The sequence below is a fragment of the Hyla sarda genome, chromosome 11, assembly GCF_029499605.1.
Source record: "Hyla sarda isolate aHylSar1 chromosome 11, aHylSar1.hap1, whole genome shotgun sequence".
NCBI classification, from domain to species: domain Eukaryota; kingdom Metazoa; phylum Chordata; class Amphibia; order Anura; family Hylidae; genus Hyla; species Hyla sarda.
Genome location: NC_079199.1, coordinates 98,814,349 through 98,835,377, shown reverse-complemented (window position 1 = coordinate 98,835,377; position 21,029 = coordinate 98,814,349). Strand labels below are relative to the sequence as shown.

Genomic DNA, 21,029 nt, shown 5'->3' with positions numbered 1-21,029 from the left:
CCTTCAGATGGTTTTTATTACTAGACAGATTCTTAATAATGGATATGGCCATGAACAATTTAAGGAAGTCCTAATGTTTAAGATGTCCACATGGCCAGAAGAACCAAACACATGAGCCATGTAGCCAATTTGACAACCACATTGGATGTGGGTCTACATCATACAAGGTTCAAGGGACAAAAAAAAAAAAAATAATAAAAAACATGGAACCATCCAAAAATGCTTATAATTTAGGATACATGGTGGTAACCACATAGAATCTCATGCCCCCTCCCACTGACTTGCATTGAGGCGGTGTGACCATGACGTCACAAGGGGCGTGGCCGACCCCAGCAGCGTGAAAAAAAAAAAAAAAAAGACGTTCTGAACATTTACTTCCGAACGCTACCCAGTGGAGTACCCCTTTAAGGACTCGGTCAAGTGTTTCTTGATCAATGAGATATATGACCTCTGGAACAGTCACCAATTCAGAGAGAACAAAGGAGTAGTTATTATGTCCTCCAAATGGCAGAATCCGAGGAGGTCAACATCAGTACCATAGTGTAGGGTGCGTGTCAAGTGTAGGTCATCTCTATCGCCAAACTATCACAGGGATATAGCTACTACAACAGTGCTCCCATATGCAAAAATATAACTACTATAATACTGCATCCTATATACAAGAATATAACCACTATAATACTGCTCCTATATACAAGAATATAACAACTATAATACTGCTCCTATATACAAGAATATAACTACTATAATACTGCTCCTATATACAAGAATATAACTACTATAATACTGCTTCCTATATACAAGAATATAACAACTATAATACTGCATCCTATATACAAGAATATAACTACTATAATACTGCTTCTATATACTAGAATATAACTACTATAATACTGCCTCCTATATACAAGAATATAACTACTATAATACTGCTCCTATATACAAGAATATAACTACTATAATACTGCTCCTATATACAAGAATATAACTACTATAATACTGCTCCTATATACAAGAATATAACTACTATAATACTGACTCCTATATACAAGAATATTACTACTATAATACTGCTCCAATATACAAGAATATAACTACTATAATACTGCCTCCTATATACAAGAATATAACTACTGTAATACTGCTCCTATATACAAGAATATAACTACTATAATACTGCCTCTTATATACAAGAATATAACTACTATAATACTGACTCCTATATACAAGAATATTACTACTATAATACTGCTCCAATATACAAGAATATAACTACTATAATACTGCCTCCTATATACAAGAATATGACTACTGTAATACTGCTCCTATATACAAGAATATAACTACTATAATACTGCTCCTATATACAAGAATATAACTACTATAATACTGCTCCTATATACAAGAATATAACTACTATAATACTGCTCCTATATATACAAGAATATAACTACTATAATACTGCTCCTATATACAAGAATATAACTACTATAATACTGCCTCCTATATACAAGAATATAACTACTATAATACTGTTCCTATATACAAGAATATAACTCTTATAATACTGCTCCTATATACAAGAATATAATTACTATAATACTCCTCTTATATACAAGAATATAACTACTATAATACTGTCTCCTATATACAAGAATATAACTACTATAATATTGCCCCTATATACAAGAATATAACTACTATAATACTGCTCCTATATACAAGAATATAACTACTATAATACTGCTCCTATATACAAGAATATAACTACTATAATACTGCCTCCTATATACAAGAATATAGCTACTATAATACTGCCTTCTATATACAAGAATATAACTACTATAATACTGCCCCTATATACAAGAATATAACTACTATAATACTGCCCCTATATACAAGAATATAACTACTATAATACTGCTCCTATATACAAGAATATAACTACTATAATACTGCTCCTATATACAAGAATATAACTACTATAATACTTCTCCTATATACAAGAATATAACTACTATAATACTGCTCCTATATACAAGAATATAACTACTATAATACTGCTCCTATATAAAAGAATATAACTACTAGAATACTGCCCCCTATATACAAGAATATAACTACTATAATACTGCCTCCTATATACAAGAATATAACTACTATAATACTGCTCCTATATACAAGAATATAACTACTATAATACTGCTCCTATATACAAGAATATAACTACTATAATACTGCCTCCTATATACAAGAATATAACTACTATAATACTGCTCCTATATACAAGAATATAACTACTATAATACTGCTCCTATATACAAGAATATGGGCCATCCTTTTACAGTATTGTGACTCTTGAGGTTGCGTGAATCAAGTCTTTCCGGAAAGGTCTGTGTACTTTCTATAGTTCTATTGCAGAAGCCTTTTCACACGTTCTTTGCATTGTGGGAACGTTTCCCTGAAGACAGAGGTCAGATATAACTATGAGGCTTCGGCGCAGGAGGAGTATACAGGAAAGCATCAAACAGGGCGAACCGCAGTGTGGTCAATGGGCGCTGGATACGGTTACAGACCGCACAATTAAACAGTTGTTCTCTGCCCTATGCCACATCAAAACAGAGATACACAAAAAGCTACGTAATAACATATGGCTAAGGCAGTGTTTACCAATCAGGGTGCCTCCAGCTGTTGCAAAACTACAAATCCCAGCATGCCCGGACAGCCAACGGCTGTCCGGGCATGTTGGGGTTTGTAGTTTTCAAGTAATGGTAAAAAAAATTTAAAAAAATAACACAGTACATGTGAACATAGCCTTGTATAAGCTATAAACATAACCCCAATCTACCAGCCAATAGAAAGGGATCCCAGCTCACCAGAGGATGCCATATTCCCTGTCAATGTTTATATAGAACAGCGCCATACATTCTGCAGTGGCTGCATGTGGTATTGCATCGCTATTATAATCTCAGGAAAAAAACACTTTGGGGGGGGGGGGGGGGGGAAGATTCATCAAAACCATGTGCTGAGGAAAAGGTTGATCAGTTGCCCATAGCAACCAAGCAGATGGTTCCTTTTATTTTTCAGAGGCCCTTAAAAAAAAAAAAATGAAAGAAGCGATCTGATTGGTTGCTATGGGCAACTGGTCGACTTTTCCTCTGCACAGGTTTTGAGGAGTCTCCTCCTATATCTGGTGTGATAGCCTGGGGGAGTATGGTATATGGGGGTGTAGCTGTGCGGTGACTAAAGGGTGCTTGTTAACCCTTGCTATTCGTGACGCCAGGGTGAGAGCTCCTCAGTAATGCTTGTCCTTCCGCCACCCTTCCCAAGGGCGATAGGGAGGTAGATAATAATAGATGGTCCACAACCGGAGAGTTTTTTGAAACAGGTGTAACTTTTACTGAAGGTTTTAGGCAATTTTCACAACCGGAACAGTCTCTATACATACAACTGCTTTTTTTGAGATTGACAAAGGTTGGGACTTTAGCAATTCAGAGTCTTTAGGATAATATGCGCTGTTCCACTGGATTTAGGGGATTTAGTTGCGGTCCAGTAGTCACGCTAGCTTTAGTGGGGGTAGTTTAAAACTCACGGTTTTAGTTCAGCTGAGGCCGGTTTTCAGGCCTAGCTTGGCTTTGCAAGTTGCGCAGATCCGTCCTGCTAGTCCGGCATCAACTAGAGCAGCAACCCAAGAGAGCGATAATTGGCTGCAGCTCCCTTATATGGGCAGGGGCTGGACTAGAGCTAATTGGTCCAATACTTGTGTCAATCACCATTACAAAGGATTATGGGTAACATGTGACCCAAGGAGCTCCAAAAGGTCCTCCAACATACCATAGAGGATATTAACATGGTCACATGATCGAAGGTCCTGCGACATTAAACAAGGTAAGTACTATACATTATATTAAATATACGTTATTACTAAATATATACATATATGAACATTATAGAATTAGAGTAGAGGAGAGGCGACTAGGGGCTGTCCCACCTGGGGGACCCTACCTGAGCGTAGTTACTCTGACTCTGGGGACCACCACACTAGATACGGTATGCAATACGGTACCGGGACACCACACTGGAGTTTAGCAAAAATTAAAAAAAATGTTAACCTTCTGTGGTGAACAAACTATACTAACCTAGTCCCAGTTCCCCGCAGCTCCTGGTCGGCTCCATCCAGTACCCCGATCTTCCTGGTTCCGAGATGAGCGGCTTAGCCAATCACTAGCTGAGGTGGGACACCACTTTGCCCAATGATTGGCTGAGAGGGCAGGTCTTTATTCTCTTCTCAGAAGCAGGAAGACAGAACAGAACAAAACATCCGAGGGCTTGACGGAGCCGAACCAGAACTGCGGGTGATAAGGGGTAGTTAAGTATTGGGGTCTTTTTTTTTGTTTTTTGTTTTTTTAATTCCCAGTCCCAGCAAGATGGTAACTCTAACTCCTTAAAGGGGTGCTTTGTTGCAGTAAATCTTATCCCCAGGGGAGGGTGTTTTGGGTTCAGGTCCCTGCGATCTCCTGCCCAGTACCCCTGCCCTCTCAAGGCACGGATTACTGTCGACCACCACTTTGTGCACACCCCTCCATGTAGCTCTATGAGAGAGCTGGAAATACAGTGTTCGTGTATCCCTGGCTCATTTATAGAGCTACATACACCAAGCGGGGGTTGACCGTAATTTGTGCACGGAGAAAGACAGTTTCAGGCAGGAGATTGCAGGGGGTCCCAGCGGTCGGATAGGGAATAAGATTTTCTGCAACAGAGTACCCCTTTAACCCCTTAAGGATTGTTTTTTTTTTCCGTTTTTGCATTTTTGTTTTTTGTTTTTTGCTCCTTGCCTTTAAAAAATCCTAACTCATTCAATTTTGCACCTAAAAATCCATATGATGGCTTATTTTTTGCGCCACCAATTCTACTTTGTATTGACGTCAGTCATTTTGGCCAAAAATCTACGGTGAAACGGAAAAAAAAATCATTGTGCAACAAAATTGGAAAAAAAAACGCAGTTTTGTAATTTTTGGGGGCTTCCGTTTCTACGTAGTACATTTTTCGGTAAAAATGACCCCTTATCTTTATTCTGTAGGTCCATACGATTAAAATGATCCCCTACTTATATAGGTTGGATTTTGTCGGACTTCTGGAAAAAATCATAACTACATGCAGGAAAATTAATACGTTTAAAATTGTCATCTTCTGACCCCTATAACTTTTTATTTCTCCGTGTATGCGGTGGTATGAAGGCTCATTTTTGCGCCGTTATCTGAAGTTTTTAACGGTACCATTTTTGCATTGATAGGACTTATTGATCGCTTTTTATAAATTTTTAAATGATATAAAAAGTGACCAAAAATGCACTATTTTGGACTTTGGAATTTTTTTGCGCGTACGCCATTGACCGAGCGGTTTAATTAACGATATATTTTTATAATTCGGACATTTCCACACGCGGTGATACCATACATGTTTATATTTATTTACACTGTGTTTTTTTTTTTATGGGAAAAGGGGGGTGATTCAAACTTTTAATAGGGGAGGGGTTAAATGATATTCATTCACTTTTTTTTCCACTTTTTTTTTGCAGTGTTATAGCTCCCATAGGGACCTATAACACTGCACACACTGATCTCTTATACTGATCATTGTTATCCCATAGAGACCTATAACACTGCACACACTGATCTCTTATACTGATCATTGTTATCCCATAGGGACCTATAACACTGCACACACTGATCTCTTATACTGATCATTGTTATCACATAGAGACCTATAACACTGCACACACTGATCTCTTATACTGATCATTGTTATCCCATAGGGACCTATAACACTGCACACACTGATCTTTATCATTGATCACTGGTTTCTCATAAGAAACCAGTGATCGATGATTCTACCGCTTGACTGCTCATGCCTGGATCTCAGGCACTGAGCAGTCATTCGGCGATCGGACAGCGAGGAGGCAGGTAGGGACCCTCCCACTGTCCTGTAAGCTGTTCGGAATGCCCCGATTTCGCCGCGGCTATCCCGAACAGCCCACTGAGTTAACAGTCACTTTATACTTTCACTTTTAGCCGCATGGCTCAGCTCTGAGAGTTAATAGCATGCGGCGTGATCGGCGCTGCGCGCAATTAGCGGCGGGTCCTGGCTTCACTATGACGGCGGGCCCGCCGTGATATGATGCGGGATTACCGTGTAACCCCGCGTTATATCACGGCAGCAGGACCAAGGACGTACCTGTACGTCCTTGGTCCTTAAGGGGTTAAAGGGGTATTCTTCCTCTAGGCATCTTATCCCCTATCCAAAGGATAGGGGTTGAGATGTCTGACCGCGGGGGTCCCGCCGCTGGGGAGCCCTGCGATCTCGGCTGCAGGGAACAATTGTGCCCAACTTTACCACAAAATGTATATAATTTGGGGTACGGACACATGTACTGTTCATGGCAATGCCCACATGAACACAGTGGATGGAGCCTGAAGTCCCAGCTGCTATTCCAGGTTACAGCAGATCAGATCACTTTAAAGCAGTGGTCCCCAACCCAGTCCTCAAGGTCACCAACACTACTCCATTGGAATAGAACATGGAGACAATTAATCTCCTGGCCTGTTGGTGGGGCTTGAGTTTTATTTTCACGTATATCTGGGGATCCAGAGCCACTTTAGTTAGAAACACCAGATGCAAGAAACTGGATGCATTACACCTCATGTCCCTTCCAGCACCCTATAAGATTCAATTGTGGTAGCCACAGGGGTGCTAGGAAAATACCTGATCATTTCGTGACACCAGGGCACCATTAGCCTATACATGGTCTGAGGTTGGAAACAGCTTCTCCTGGGCCAGACACAGGGATTAAAGGAACACGCTGATGACAGGGTACGGATAACTGTCTTTGCTGAGCAGGGTGCAGATGTTGATAGACAGTACGGCGCAGAGTGGAGAGGATGTAGTGTAACCTCTTGGGAGTCCTGTTACCTTGCTGGGACGTGTGGTACTTTCACCCAATAGATTGACACTGATTTGAGAGAGGATTGAAGATTGGTCCAAGTAGCTAGGGTTAGGTCAAGGTCCTGTAGTTTTTTCCGCCAGGGCATGAACTTCCATTGTGCGGGTTTGGTGCTGGGACACCGCATAATGGGGCATGACACCGAACCTTTGGGCACACAGATTTTGCCAGACCAAATAAGCTGCAAGCACCGTTTCCAAACCAGTGAAGCCAAAACGTATGTTTTTTTTTTCTATAAAAACGGACGGAACTGTATGCACTTTTAAAAACAGTATACTGTTTGAAAACGCATACGGTTTACTTTTTCCCATACTGTTCCATCCGTTTTTTTCCCATACGGTTTTCGAAAACGTATGCGGGAACCGTAGTTGAAAAACGTAGTGTGAACCCAGCCTTAGCTATAGGCAAGCTCTTAGTTACTTTCTCTGTATAATTCTGACCGTCTTGATGTCTATTGACTACAAAGCATGGCGTCTGATGTGTTCCTTGCCTTCTGCCATTAACATAAACCAGAATCGGGGATCTCACAAAAACATTTTTGAAAAAAAAAATTATTCTAAGCCAATTGAAAACCATCTAAAACCTTTGGAAACCAGCACGGATATAACAGGATAAAGACTTTGAGTGACATCCGACGTGACATCTTCTGCTCCGTGCACGACAGCAAAGACTGAGGGACAATATGACAAGGCTCGGTGACCATAGAAACAAGGCCGAAAAAATACAGATCCAATCATGTCCTGCTTCCAGCCACTGGTTTTGGATGGACAGGGTCAGGATGCTGCAGTCAGCGGAGGCTTTTGTCCGGAATACCAGATTTTTTGCATCTATTACCATGGCAACCCAAAAGGCCCAGTCTCTGCGCACCTCCCCCATTCCCCTGTATGCACCCCTTTGGTTTCCTAGGTAATGGCAGAAAGGCCTAGAAACATTCGCCCAAGCAGGAGCATGGAGAGAAGAAGGGTGGAGAGACTGGAAGGAAAGGTGTAGGGTGAGCGAGGAGCGAAACTGGAAGAAAGAAAGAAATTTTTTATTTTGTAACTTCTCCCATTGTTCAGAAAAAAGGGATCACGTATCTCCAGGGAGACGACCGTGAAAAAGCTTAGAGGAACAAAAGAAAAAAACTTTACTCCAACACGGGAACGGCGACACCCAGAAATACCCGCATAATAGTGTACGATGCCAAAAAAAATTAAATATTAGAATTATGGCGAATGTCGAAATGTGACATCAAGGCCTCACATTCGCATCTTTGCGCAAATATGAAAGCTGGAAGTGTCAGAAATGAAAAGGTTAAAAGGGATCCCGGATTATATGATGTAGATTACAAAGCGGGCACACGGCGGCACTATTTAGGCTGCCTGAACGTAGGATTACAGATGGAGAGATTTTCTATGGTGGAAATTTTTGTTTCTAGTTCTTATAAAACTAAAAGGTTATTAGATAAACAGAGGAGCCTAAAAAACACATTTATATCTGCTGTAAATACTTGGGGGGGGGGGGGGGGGGGGGGGGATTTATCAAAACCCGTGCAGAGGAAAAGTTGCTGAGTTGCCCATAGCAACCAATCAGATCGCTGCTTTCATTTTTGATAAGACCTGTGAAAAATGAAAGCAGCGATCTGATTGGTTGCTATGGGCAACTCAGCAACTTTTCCTCCGGACAGGTATTTATAAATCTCCCTATAGGTGATTTAAAGGGGTTATCCAGGAAAAAACTTTTTTATATATATCAACTGGCTCCAGAAAGTTAAGCAGATTTGTTATTTACTTCTATTAAAAAATCTTAATTCAGTACTTATGAACTTCTGAAGTTGAGTTGTTCTTTTCTGTCTAAGTGCGTCTCGGGAACCGCCTAGTTTAGAAGCAAATCCCCATAGCAAACCTCTTCTAAACTGGGCATTTCCAGAGACACGTGTCATCAGAGAGCACTTAGACAGAAAAGAACAACTCCACTTCAGAAGCTCATAAGTACTGAAAGGATTAAGATTTTTTAATAGAAGTAATTTACAAATCTGTTTAACTTTCTGGAGCCAGTTGATATATATATTTAAAAAAAAAAAAAAAACCTTTAAGAGAAGTGTTGTCTGTACTGTCCTGTGTAATAGGGGCAACGAATCACAGATTTTTTTTCACTGCACCGGCTCTGCCTATAGGCAAAATACGCAGCCGCCTAGAGCGCCCTCTTGATGGGGGGCACCACTCTGCCTGCCACAAGAAAGTTAGACCAGAATCCAAACCACTCGCTCAGCCAGCAGCATGAGGAGGAGGTTCGTTACAGTGTGTTACCCCAGTAGTAAGGAGATTAGATGAGGAGGAGGTTTGTTACAGTGTGTCACCCCAGTAGTAAGGTAATTACATGAGGAGGGGGTTTGTTACAGTGTATCACCCCAGTAGTAAGGAGATTACATGAGGAAGAGGTTTGTTACAGTGTATCACCCCAGTAGTAAGGAGATTACATGAGGAGGAGGTTTGTTACAGTGTGTCACCCCAGTAGTAAGGAGATTATATGAGGAGGAGGTTTTTTACAGTGTGTCACCCCAGTAGTAAGGAGATTACATGAGGAGGAGGTTTGTTACAGTGTGTCACCCCAGTAGTAAGGAGATTACATGAGGAGGAGGTTTGTTACAGTGTGTCACCCCAGTAGTAAGGAGATTACATGAGGAGGAGGTTTGTTACAGTGTGTCACCCCAGTAGTAAGGTGATTACATGAGGAGGAGGTTTGTTACAGTGTGTCACCCCAGTAGTAAGGTGGGGCGTGTCAAAGGGCGGAGCCAATGGGTGGAGTCAAGGGGACGGTAATTAGCTTTTGCCTAGGGGGGCAAAAATCTTTGCACCAGCCCTACCTGGAAAACCTATTTAAAGAGCAAGCAGACATTACAATGTTGGTCACTTAAGGTAAGTCAACCAGATCATTTAGAAAAAAAAAAACTTACAAATTTCAAAAATTTTTGTATGTCTACTACCATCACTGTTTGTTTAAAGGGGTACTCCCCTGGAAAATCTTATCCCCTATCCAATTTAGATGTGTGATTGCGGTGGTCTCGCCACAGGGGACCTCCACGATCTCTGGTCCGGCGGCGTCTGGAACACGGAAGCTCAGAGCTTCTACATTCATGATGTCATGCCACGCCCCCTCCATTCATGTCTATGGGAGGAGGCGTGAATGGAGGGGGCATGGCGGCTGTGTTCTCCAGTCATCGGGATAGGTGGTTTCCAGCGGAGTACCAATTTAATGTAAATCAGCTGGTGCCAGAAAGTTAAACAGATTTGTAAATTACTTCTATTGAAAAATCTTAATCCTTCCAGTACTTATTAGCTGCTGAATACTACAGAGGAAATTATTTTCTTTTTGGAACACAGTGCTCTCTGCTGACATCACGACCACAGTGCTCTCTGCTGACATCACGACCACAGTGCTCTCTGCTGACATCACGACCACAGTGCTCTCTGCTGACATCATGACCACAGTGCTCTCTGCTGACATCTCTGTCCATTTTAAGAACTGTCCAGAGTAGGAGAAAAATCCCCATAGAAAACATATGCTACTCTGGACAGTTCCTAAAATGGACAGAGGTGTCAGCAGAGAGCACTGTGGTCATGATGTCAGCAGAGAGCTCTGTGTTCCAAAAAGAAAATAATTTCCTCTGTAGTATTCAGCAGCTAATAAGTACTGGAAGGATTAAGATTTTTTAATAGAAGTAATTTACAAATCTGTTTAACTTTCTGGCACCAGTTGATTTAAAAAAAAAAGTTTTCCACCGGAGTACCCCTTTAAATGGAAGCCCCAACAGATCCTAAGGAAAAGGACTGACCCCTTGGAAACCATGAAGGGACCGTGATGATGCCTATTGTAAGTTAGTCATTCTTGCCGTCAAACGTGGTAGAAGTGCCAGAGGTTTGACCCATTACAAAGTAACATTAGGTCAAAATATATTCATTTACCAAGAGTCCAGCTGGTTGCCCTATACGTGTCTACCTAAGAACATATCCACACACAAGTCTTGTCACTATAGTTACAGGAAGATGCATTTTGGGCCTTCAATTTTCTTCTCGGAGAAAGGAGCCGGGGCATTGAGGGAACAACTTCAAAAAAGACCATAAAAGCACATTAGTCCACTTCATGGTTGCTTTCCGGTGTTTAGATATAGCTGGGCTGATAAAAGCACATGCAGGATCTACAATAAGCTGTAATGGTTCTCAAGCACCTCTCAGTCTCCCTACTACCGATCTAGACTCGAGCTAAAATGGAGAGTGGTAGGCTTCTTGTTCGTTGGGCTCAAGTATTCTGCAGAAATACATAAAGTATGCTGTACACATACATGTATGGTTCACGCCAAAAGGACTGTACAAGACAAAAAAAAAATCATAAGAGCATTGGTCTTTCAAGTTCAATGTTATGAGTAGCCTCGGCTGGTATTAGGTCACCTAATATGGACAAGTGGTATGGACCAATACATACATATAGGATTTATTTCCCAATAGATTAAAAGGGTACTGTAGGGGAAAAAATATAAATATATATATATAATTTGCATTCCCCACCACACTATCTGGATATGTTCCCTGTAAACAATACTACCTGATATACATGGCTCCTGTGGCCCCTGTTGTCTTCTCTGGCTGCTTGATATTCTTTGTCATCCTACAATCCCCTAACCTACATCTCCCAGCAATCATTGCAACTCTGCTGTTCCGCTCACTCTCAGAGCAGCCCCCACTAAAGGGAGCATGACTTATCAGTGCAAGGAAGAAATCACATGGTCTGTCTCAGGAGGGTGGGGGCTGCTTTCAAAGAGGGATTTGGACAGAGACAGAGTGGATGGCTGGATGATGTCATTGCCTCTCTTCATGCGTGTAAGAGACAACCAAAGAGGGACAACTGCTCTATATAGCTAATGAATGATATTTAGACAATTAAAATAGGTTCATGAGAGGGAAAGGATGGGCTATGGGTTTAGTTCCCCCTTTAAGGATAGGGCATGGGGTAGGTGGGGGTGGTAACTATTTTTGGGCGTCATGGGGTCCTCTTCTTCCCCCGAACTGTGGGGTCCCCCAAGTTTCATTTTAGCTTTCTTCGACTCTTTACATCACACACGCTGCCTCTATTCTGCTGCCATACCTACAATCACATGATGGCTATGGAAAGCGTAAATACAAATTACGCATGGGAAAGTCTACATCTAACACTTTAGCTAAACGACTTTTCTAAATAAGCGGCCGGCTCTTAATACTATAATAACACATTAGCCAAACACCAAGCTGAAATAGATGGCCAGCTGATAGACAGAACCTGTAGAACCTGTACACCGAACGGCTGCACGTTTAGACAGGCCTCCTATGAGAAAGTCAACCACTCTACAATAGTATAGAGCGTCTACGTCAATGCAAGTGGAAATCTTCTTCAGGATTTCAGGTAGCCGTCACCATGAATAAAGTTGCTGAGTAGACTGATCTATATAAGGCGAGAAGTTAAATATTCAGTAGATTTTGACTTCTAGAAATCTCTGCTCGTTCTGAGCCAAGGAGTCCAGTGGGTTGTCATTTCATTGATTGGTACTGCATAGAGATATAGCTGCGAGTCCCTGATAAGGACTGCCCACTGGACTCCTAAGCCCAGATTACTAGATTTAAATGAATAAACATTACTAGCGAGTCTTTTCTCTGAATGCTATGTATCAATCTGCTCTCCTCTTCATTTATAACAAGCGCCCATACACATTTAAAGGGGAATTCCAGACTTGGACTTCTTATTCCCTATCCAAAGAATAGGGCATAAGATGTCTGATCACAGGGGTGCAGGGTGCAGCTTGGCCCCAAGTGGAAATAGTATGGCGATAAATTTACAATACTGTATAAATATGTATGCTCTCCAATAAACCGCATTCATATTGTTCTTGAGAATCACTTTAAAGAGCGTACCTGTTAGAGAGGAGCGAAGTTACAGTGATTCGATTTGTCACGAACTTCTCGGCTCGGCAGTTGATGACTTTTCCTGCATAAATGAGTTCAGCTTTCAGGTGCTCCGGTGGCTGGAAAAGGTGGATACAGTCCTAGGAAAGAGTCTCCAGCCACCGGAGCACCTGAAAGCTGAACTCATTTATGCAGGAAAAGTCATCAACTGCCGAGCCGAGAAGTTCGTGACAAATCGAATTTACTGTAACTTCGCTCATCTCTAGTACCTGTCACCAATAACTTTTAAAAGGGGTTATCCAGCATAAGGTGATTTTAGTAGGTACCTGGCAGACAGTAATGGACATGCTTAGGAAGGATCTGCGCTTGTCTTGGGCTAAATGGCTATGTTGTGAGATTACCATAACACTGTGGCTAGCTTTCTGTGAAATTGTATTTCCTGTTTTCAGTTTTCTTGTTTGCCTACAAATCCCATGATACCATTTTCCTCCTTCCCACACATCAGCCTATCCACCCAATGAAACATAAATGAGCTGCAGACCTGTGGTCTTCAATCAGGGTGCCTCCAGCTGTTGCATTAGTTGCAGATTGATCCCTCCACCCATTGAAGCAGACAGGCTCCCTGTCATCAGCTGATTAGTGAGTCAGGTCTCGACCGCATTGCAAGAAAAATCCGAGACAGCAGTCATTTTGTATGCTGTTAAAAATAAATAATGGGCTGAAAATCACAGAAGAATTGTGAGAAAACCGTCACACAGAAACACCGGTACAGAAACTAGATTATGAATTACACTGACTTTACAGCCCCTGTAGCATAGCCAAATAAAAAAAAAATCCCGGAATACCCCTTTAATATAGTGTTCCTTGTGTAATTAGCAGACACTTTCCCATTCACTTGCTTTTAAAATTATCAACATAAATATGTTTAAAATGTAATAAAAAAATAAAAAAAAATAAAAAAAAGCCACCAGGCGGCTCTGTTCTGTTCCCTGCCACAATTAATACAGTGAGTTTGGTCTCTTTCTGGCCTGGCAGGAGTCTGAACTCGGGAAGTGTTTCTCTGCACTGAGCTTGATTGACAGCTGCAGAAAGTGGAAGCTCCACAGATTCTCACAGAAAGCCACACAGACAGAAAGCTGAAGGAGAGCCTCACTGAAATCTGAACAGACTTAGACATGCACAGGTCTTCTATTCATCACAGCACTGCAACCATGTGAGGGCAGAAGTGGCCCCCCAGCAGGCTTCAGGGATGTCATGCCTGCTGAGAAACACCCAATTTTTTTCTGCTGGGAGATTGCACTATGTGAGCATGAATAAAGGAAAGATACACAGCTTTTTAAAGCTCTGAATTTTAATTTTTTTTTTTATGTGGGAGGGGTGTAAGGAGTAGTTAGGGAACATAGCCTGAGTTAGTTTAGAACAATTTTTTGATGACAGATACTCTTTAAGAGGTCCCCCTCACATTGAAGCCCTGGTAAGTAAATTAGCAGCTTCCTAAATGTACACAGTAGGTCATGGCGAGGATTCCTTGAGGCCAAGAACTTTTTGGAACAATTCTGTGATATTTATGGCCTGGCTAACAACTTCCAGTTGCACAATTGTTTCTTCTATAATGAACTGCACATTCTCAATAAAATAGAAAACTATTCCCTGCGGTTTGGTTAAGAATCCTCAATGCAAATGTTTCATAGCAGTTACAATGCCGAGATGGAGAATCAAACACTAAAAAACCCTGAAGAAGGAAGAGGGAAAGACCTGAACACCCTAAAGAATGAACAAACACTAAACACCCTGAAGAACGATGAGGAAAGACACTAAACACCCAAAATACAGCAATGCCAATGAATGAATGGAGCAAGTGTCGGCTGCAGCACGCTTTCCCCACTGAGCAGCTGATCCAGTCCTGGTGATCTCAGGGGGGTTAGCCCAGTGGTTGGATACCCCACGATCAGCTACTTATTCTGTGGATAGGGGATAAGTTATTTTTTGCCAGAGAACTCCTTTAAAAGGGCTGTGTCTACTCCTATGTAGAAAGATGTAAGAACCAACAAATAAAGGTTTTGTCCGGGGAGAAAAGGTCCTACCTCTTCTGCTCCCCGACGCTCCTCTTACACTCTCCTGGTCATCTCAGAAGTATACTGTCCCAAGACCGGAGGGAGCAAGTGCTTGTCCTGATGATTGCAAATGGGCGAAACCATGCCCACACGTAATGTCCAATAGATGCATGAGGTTACTGGCGACATAAGTTGCGGCAACGTTGGCCATCTGTAAGACATTGTGTGGTGTCCCACTACAGGTACATAGTCCTGTATTACCTGTAGGCCCTGTCAGGTTGAGTCCCTTAGTGACCTGGGGGCTCCCCTGCAGGGACTCCTAGTGTTATCTTGCTAGTTTATCAAATTTGGTGTATGTTACCTTAAGACCATAGATAAGATTCTAATGTAGAGATAGTATATAGGACCTTTGGAGGACTCCAGGACCTGTGTGAGTAAGCTGATCACATGTTGTTATGTTATACTGTTATATGATTTGTTGCAATATGTAATCCCAGAGAGCACCAGGGTTAACCTATGACCCATAGCTTGACCAATGGGCTATAGTCCAGCCCCCTCACTATATAAGGGGCCGCCATCTTTAATTCAGGCTCTTTTAACATCAAAGCAGCTACCAGAGAATCTCAGGACAGTGTTCAGCATCTGGAGTTCCACAAAGCTACAAGTCTCCAATAAGTCAAGTCTCTGTCTACTGTCACTACATCTAGTCAAGTCCGGCACATGGTACAAGTCAAGTCCAGTCTAATAACAGTCAAGTCTAAATTACAAGTCCAAGTCAAGTAAATTACAAGCATTGGTCCAACAAGCTGTAAGGTCCTCTGGGTACTGGTCACCTCTCTGGGACAATCTGGCCATAGCTGTGAAGATAATTCCATCTGTCTTGTATTCAGTAAAGCCTCCAATTACCTGCAACTGGTTGTGGACTCTTTATTCACTACTAGCCCGTGGGATAGCGGAGAATCCGGGCGTGTGGTGTTCCTGAACCCGAAAACCACACTGGCGTCACAAACACATAGGGGTTAATACCACCCGACCCCCGGGGTTAATAACATCTGATCCCATTACTCACTACAACACCCGTGGCCCTGCCACTACTCACAATTGCATGTGGAATGATCGGGACAAGCACCCACACCTCCCGTCTCAGAACAGTATCCTTCCGGGACCCCCAGGGACCACTGGGGAGCAGAACAGGTAGGACCTTTTCTGCTCCCCTATAATTTTTGAAGGACCAGACTACACAGGGTTTGTTTTTAATTATCAACAATAGAGGCATGTAGGACCGCATTACAGCTCTATAAACACAATTCTGGAGGATTTTTAATAAAGAGAGTTGCTTAATTTTTTTGTACTTTTGTGCAATGGAACAACTTATAAGACTATAGAAAGAGTTCAGAACTTTGAATATTAAAGCGCACCTCCGATGATTGTAAGATCTCCGTTCAGAACCCAAGACTTACCCCAAGACTATCATGATCAGGAGACGGATTTGCAGGACGTCCCAAAGACTTGCATGGGATTTCCAGCAAATCTGTCTCCTGATCGCATTAGTCTCTGGCCAAGTCTTGGGCTCTGAAGTTGGCGCAGAATTTTAATTGATATCCCGTCGCCAGGACCATGATCCAAGATAAGCTTTAAAGTCCTGGTAGACAGATCTCTCAACTCAACTCAACGACCCTTCAAAAGAGTTCTAGCCTATGGTGGCCTTACCAGAGTGACACCTGGGAAACAAAGCATGTGCTAGAGGGGCACCAACAACCCACTTTGCCTTAGCCAGGGGATTTAGATGTAGGGTCAGGGCAGCAATCTCAATCTGGACATGACACTTAGCCCACAACGGTGTTTCAACGTTGAGTTATTTTCCATACAGATCTGGCATAGACTATAGCCACATATAGCTAGACTGATCATGCAGAATGAGGAATAATGAATAAGAGGGGAGATTTATCAAAACCTGTCCAGAGGAAAAAAGTTGCTGAGTTGCCCCTAGCAACCAATCAGATCGCTTCTTTCATTTTTGAAAAGGCCTCTGCAAAACAAAAGCAGCGATCTGATTGGTTGCTATGGGCAATTCAGCAACTTTTCCTCTAGACAGGTTTTGATAAATCTCCCCCATAACGTGGGCCGACACACAATGTATGGGGAGAAAGTATCATTTAATGTGCAAACAGTCAGCATTACATCAACCTATCCCTTGTTTACACGAGAAGACGTGCCGTCGACCAACAAAAAACATTTTCATGGATCAGAGGGCATGTTTTACATTTTAGCAATGATCAGCTGGATGAACATTCATTCCTGATCACTGGCCCGTGTAAATCGGTCCTCAGATTAAATTTCAAAATAGGCACCTGATTCTAGGAAATTGTGAGTACACAGAAATGGCATAAGATAAATATATAACAGAGATACCGTATTTTTCGCCCTATAGGACGCACCCAATTTATAGGTGCAAAATCTAAAAAAATAAAGATTTTGAACCCAATAGTGGTCTTCAACCTGCGGACCTCCAGATGTTGCAAAACTACAACTCCCAGCATGCCCGGACAGCCGTTGGCTGTCCGGGCATGCTGGGAGTTGTAGTTTTGCAACATCTGGAGGTACGCAGATTGAAGACCACTGCATAGGAGGTAATACTCACGTGTCCCCGTCGCTCCGGACCCGTCACCGCTGCCCTGGATGTCGCTCCATCGCTGTCGCCGTGTCCCCGTCGCTCCGGAACGTCTCTGCTGCCGGCAGGGTATGCTCGCTCTCCGTCGCCGCCATCACGTCGTTACGCACGCCGACGCACGTACGCGACGACGTGATGACGAGGAAGGAGAGCGCCGGCCATACAGGGGATCCCTGAACGGAGAAGACACCGAGGAGGCAGGTAAGGTCCCTCCCGGTGTCCTGTAAGCACTAACCCGGCTATTCAGTCGGGCTGTTCGGGACTGCCGGGGTGAAATTGCGGCGGTCCCGAACAGCCCGACTGAACAGCCGGGTTAGTGTCACTTTCCCCTCAGACGCGGCGGTCAGCTTTGATCGCCGTGTCTGAAGGGTTAATACAGGACATCACCGCGATCGGTGATGTCCTGTATTAGCCGCGGGTCCCGGCAGTTGATGGCCGCAGGGACCGCCGTGATAGGGGTTTATTCGCCGTATAAGACGCACTGACTTTTTCCCCCCAGTTTTGGGGGAAGAAAAAGTGCGTCTTATACGGCGAAAAATACGGTATATATGTAAACAGTATATAACCAATGGAATTTGATATATCAATAAACATTACCATTAGCCGGCCCTATGTGCCGCAGTCCAGCGACATAATCCGGAGTTCAACACATTGCTTAAAATATATGAACACTGTCCAGATGTAAACATTAAACCATACCTCCTATCCCAAAATTACTACAATTAGATTACCATAAGACTATTATAAAAGTTACATTGCAACAGCTCAAGCCAAACACCTGTCACTAACTACCGTCTTCAGTGTCGCCAGATAAATGAATTTTAATAATAAGATATATATATATATACATACACACACAAAATTTATAGGTCCGGTCTGTCAGATTAAACCACAATAAACTATAAAAACTAAAAAAATACTTGGCAACTAGCAACTTCAAAGGAGTCCGTCATTTAGCAGATCGGAGCAATCTTATGCCAGTAAACAAATGGGTAGCATTGAGAAGTGACCAAAACAGAATAAGAATCAAAAATTCTATCATTGAGTTAAAATTTATCAACAAAATATAAATAAATAAAATAAATAAATAAAAATACAAAAAAAACATATATTCTGCACTTAACACAACGGAACAGTACATGCTGTACATTGGCACTTACCGGGGTAGGCTCACAGGAAAGACGGGCTTGGGTTGTATCAATCCTACGATCCTTCGTGCATCTTATGGTGGAATTCTGAACAAAAATTTGGAAAAATTTCAAAGTCTTCCTCAGTTCTAGACCATTGATATTTCTTCTAGGAGACTCCTTTTTGTATTATCACCAAAAAACCTACAAAAAAAGAAAGGTTAAAAAAAAATTGTAAGTAAAACAGTATAGCTAAAAACAACGAACACTGGATAAACCAATGAGGAAAAATGTAAAAAAAAAATATATATATTTTAAGCTTTTTTTTGTGACAAAACCAGGACCATATTTGAGACAAGAAGGATAAAAAAAAAGCTCCACTATTCGATAACTAGGTTTACGATGCATTGTCTAAAACCAGCCATAAGTGTGATTTATATTCAGCCGGCCAACAAAGCAAGACATATAACCATTTGTTTTTTGGCCAAATGACCTATCCAAGGTAAATTACATATTGACTCTAATATTCACAGCGCATTACAGATATAAAGTAAAAATGAAATTACTTTTTCCACCCGTATCAATTGGAAGGTATACATGATGTATAAGATTGCTAGAGCTGCCAACATGATAAATGGGCAACAACGCCAATGGCCACACATTAGCACTTAACATTGACTTGACAATGGGGCTGTGAAGAGCCAGACATGCTGGGTACGATCTGAAAGCCTTCATTATAAAAAAAAAAAAATGGAATATTAATTCCTTCCTGGCTCTGGAAATCCAAGCAGACATTAGGAAATCCTAGATTGCCAGTCCCACGCTCACACGATGAGAGTTCATTACCTCATCTCAACCTCATCCATCATCGGCAGCTCTTAATGTCTGCATGCTGACCGGCAGCCATAAAAATCCTGAATATCTCCCCAGTCTGCCGCACACATTCCTCCCGCTTTCTGGAAGCAGACTATGAAATATTATGCCGGGGATACAGTGGCGGAGGAATTTCATAAATGCAAAAACAAGAAAGTGGAATTAAATGGAGACAAATGGAAGCGTGTTAGACCTCAACGTGTCAAAAAAGGGAGGAAAATGCATTGTTCAAACTAAATAAAGCTAAGGGATGATAAAGAAAGACCAGAAAGGGTGTAGGTAAGAGGAGAATAGGACTGGAGGCTGAAGGCCATGCCAGGTTTGGTTAGGAAGCCTTTTCCAGGACAAAAATAACCCACCACAGCCTTGGAGGAAATATCAAACTTCTTTTGTAACTTGGTGATTGACACAAGAATCACGCCCTATGAAAGTCAACAAAAAGTTGCGGAAATTGTGCAGTCACATCCCTGAAAAATATCGGGGAGGCGTCCAGCTTGACTTGTGTGAAAGTCACAAAAGAACGATAGCATGCACTCAGCACTGGAACTGCGTCTACAGGTCCGAGAGTCCTGGGTCACTGGGAGGCATTCCAAGATGAGCAGAAGCGCTCATCTCAGAATGCCGCCGGAGGCCGAAAGAAGCGCGCATATTCGTGTGAAACTTCCAACATTACCTCTGAGCGTTTCCGCTTATCTTAGAGGATTGCCGCCCCCTGACCCTGGACTCTCAGACCCTTAGATGCAGTTTCAGCAGTGAGTGCATGCATTCAGAGATTATCCGAAGCACTCAGAGGCAACGCCGGCCGTTTCACACGACTATGCGCGCTTCTTCCGGCCAGAGGAAACAATCCACAGCAGAGAAAAATTAGATGAAGCCAATAGAAGGGACAACCAAAGATAATAAGCTCACATATCATGGCATCAGTATGTACAGGGTAGTCATACTAACAAAGGTTATATCCAATAAGTGGTGTAACCCAAAAGGGGTCCAGGTCAACAAATAGGCCTCAAAAAAAGGACAACAAAAGAAGTTAGGAAAAAGGAAAAAACAACCAAAGGGGAGGAAACAGAGATAACACGGTCAGAAGACAGAATACAAGGCTGTATTTGCATTTCAAATTGCTATCGATACACGCCCCACAAATATTTATCCTGTAAATACTTGGAATCTCGTTCGACTTCCTCTAGAGACAACAAAGGGTTAACAGGTCCTATGACACCATGGAATAATGTGCCATTCTATTCAAGCAGCAACCATTGTAAAAACACCCAGAGAACACAAACCCAGGTATGAACACAAGGAACAAAGTACATTATCCGTGAAATGACACAGGCAGCGAGACAAAGGACGGGAGACTGGTTACAAAGCACGGGCCTGAAGGGCAGACTGTAT

The 21,029-nt window shown here is 42.2% G+C and overlaps 1 protein-coding gene across 3 annotated transcripts in view; it reads right to left on the bottom strand.

The window, feature by feature from the left end:
* The window catches only part of VANGL2 (VANGL planar cell polarity protein 2), a 193,191-nt gene that overhangs the window by 25,489 nt on the left and 146,673 nt on the right, over positions 1-21,029 (bottom strand). For all 3 annotated transcript variants that reach the window (XM_056545545.1, XM_056545544.1, XM_056545546.1), the window contains one exon: positions 18,798-18,968. The gene's annotated coding sequence lies outside the window, so the exon portion shown is untranslated. The remainder of the gene's footprint in view (positions 1-18,797; positions 18,969-21,029) is intronic.